This window comes from Gavialis gangeticus, unplaced genomic scaffold (assembly GCF_001723915.1).
Source record: "Gavialis gangeticus isolate Ggan-Ray unplaced genomic scaffold, GavGan_comp1, whole genome shotgun sequence".
NCBI classification, from domain to species: Eukaryota; Metazoa; Chordata; order Crocodylia; family Gavialidae; genus Gavialis; species Gavialis gangeticus.
The window spans coordinates 50388807-50391557 of NW_017729004.1; the positions used below are offsets into that span (position 1 = coordinate 50388807).

At 45.1% G+C, this 2751-nt stretch overlaps 1 protein-coding gene across 4 annotated transcripts in view; it reads left to right on the top strand.

Annotated features, from left to right (window-relative positions):
- Window positions 1-2751, top strand: part of RUNDC3B (RUN domain containing 3B) — an 86713-nt gene that overhangs the window by 76811 nt on the left and 7151 nt on the right. The gene's annotated exons all lie outside the window — the stretch shown is intronic.

Genomic DNA, 2751 nt, shown 5'->3' on the forward strand with positions numbered 1-2751 from the left:
CTTTCTGTCACCCATGTCAGGAGTTTTGCTTGTCAGCAGCCTGAGGTGTAGTTCCCAAAAAACCCCTGCACCTATCTCCTTGAAAGCTAGCAGGCTTTGTGGCCTCAGCAGGGGCTACCATCCCTACAGTTTTCGCCCCCCTTTGCCTTAACAGACACACGTGACACGAGTTTTGTTTTCAAGGCTGATGTGCAGTTTCCCAGAAACCCCTCCACCTATTTCCTTGAAACTTGGCAGAATTCATGACCTCAGAAGGGGCTACCATCTCTGCAAGTTTTATCTGAATCAGGCAAGAAATGACAAAGTTATAGGCAGTTTTGTGTTTCCCCATTATAGCCTGTGGGCTGTGTAATGTTGAAACAGTAAAACAGTTTCAGTTAAATGAAACGGAACAGTAGTTTCAAAACTAAATGAAACTCGAAACAAAACACTGCCCCTTCAAAAAGTTGAAACAGAAGTCGAAACAAAATGGTGCTGTTTTGCACATCCCTAATAAGTATGTGACATTATGCTTTGTGTTCAGATCTAGCTTTGTTGCTCTGGTCTGAATGTAGGGCCCCCTCTACACATGTCAGTAAAGATGCAGTTGGATCTAATGCAGGATCCACACAATTGCACCTGCTCTGCCACATGTGCGTTGCAGCAGGTACAATGTGGGATCACATATTAGATCCAATCGCACATTTATTGCCAGTGTAGGGGGCCACACACAGCCAGGAACATGTGTTCCCACAAGTGATGGGGCTCTTGGTTCCAGCTGCATCTCACGTGAGGTACAGCTAGGGCCAGGAGCCCCATATGGACCAGGGTTTTCTCACACCCCTAAACCTTGGGAATCATGCCAGTCATAATCCCCAAGGCTCAGGGTTTTCATGCTGGGCATGATGCACCCCTGCAGCTGGAAGTCCTGCCAGCTGATAGGGCTCCCAGCCACAGGGTGCTGTTACACATGCAAATTAAAGCTTAATAGCAACCAGCTATAAAGTTAGTACACATTTTTTAGGTTTAACTTTATAGCTGGTTGGAGCTTTTTATTATGTGGTAGGTACTTTGGACGTATAGCTGGTCTTAAGTTAACTGCATAATTAAGTTAATTACATGATGCCTGTAATGTGGAGAAGGGGCTTGAATGTTACAGACTTACTCCCCCACCATAATACTAAAGAATATGTGGTATCACCTGCCATCTTTCTGTTGCAGTTAATCTTAAATTATGTGAGTCTCTGGTTGGGATTATGGAGTAAATTGCCTCAGTTTATACTTTTTAAATGAAAACATCCAGGCATTGGACTTTTCTGCCTCCCTTTCAGTGTCGTACTCCCACTTTTCATTTAGCATTCAGCAGCTGTTTTTGCCTGTGACTACATGCGTCTCTACGGGTAGACAGGTACTGACAGAGAGAGGTAGCTAGCAGGGTTAATCTGAAGTCAGGCAGAAGGCAGGACAGATTTGCACATTATAGACTCATCATCATTGACAATCCTTCGCAGTTGAGGATGATTGTCTTCCATGATCGCCTTGTCTGTGGCCTGAAGGCCCATGCTGATTGTTAGCTAATAAAAACCTATGATTCTAGACTAGCCTAGGGATTGACATGACACATCATTTGATGAGTGACAGAAAGGCTTTATTTACTACAAGTATTCGAAGTCAGATGAGCCCAAACCAAAGCAAAGCCCAGTAATTAGCTATAAGGTGATGATTTTTCACCAAACAGGCAGCGAGAGAAATGGTCTGTTTCTTCCAGCTTCTCGAGCTTGCTGGGGCACAGCAGCAGTTCTTTTCAGAGACCTTTTATTCCTGAAGTGCGTGCTGTTAGCTGTTTTCACTTCATTCTTATACCCTTAGATACCAGCATCTTCAAAGCATTCTTGTAGTTGTGTAAATCGAGAGAGAGTAATTGACAGGAAAATCCTGTTAATCAAACTGCTCATTATTGGTTATCAGAAAGTTCCAATTTGAATGAATTGCCTGCCTTGGTGACGAGAGGTTATCCAGTTCTACTAAGTTTGGAACATATCAAGAAACTGATTAACAACCAGGTAAAACACAAGGTGTTGGAGAGTGTCCCTGGAAAATCAAGGGAACCTGTAACGAAAACGGAAGTAAACCAGGAGGAGACATCTGTCCCATATGGAGAATGACTCTTTCTGTTCATAACATAAGTTAATTGCAAAAGAAATATATACCGTACTAATCAACCATGGATAGACATTTCACATGGTTACATACCAGACAACTAGGAGCCTGCTTGAAATCTTCTTGAATATAGTAAGATAAGCTGGAAGGGATACCTCATTATTTCTTCTTAGGTGGCCTAGCCATGAACTTGCATCCTCTTGCACTGTGCAGTTGGCCTCAGTATTTTGTATTTTAATTTTTGAGAGTAGGCCCCAGCTTAGCATGAGTTTCAGAGTCATTGCCAGGGATTCTGGATTTCCCTGGTAAAATCATTTCAAATTTTCTGATAAAACCCCCCAAATCTGAGACTTAAATTTAAAGGCCTCCCACAGCCCCCACAGCCCTGCTGGTGCCCCTCACTCCCCCCACAACAGCTACCCTACCCTGCTCATGCCCCTTGCCCCCCACCCACAGCCCCTGCCCCCCAGCCCTGTCAGAGGGGCCCTCAGCTGCCAGGGCTTTGGGGCCAGGGACCCAGCAGATGGCAGTGGCTGCTGCAGCAGAAGCAGCACAGAGCTGGCCCCCGCATTGTTGCAGGCTTGGGTGGGGGCGGGGCTGACTCCTGATCCC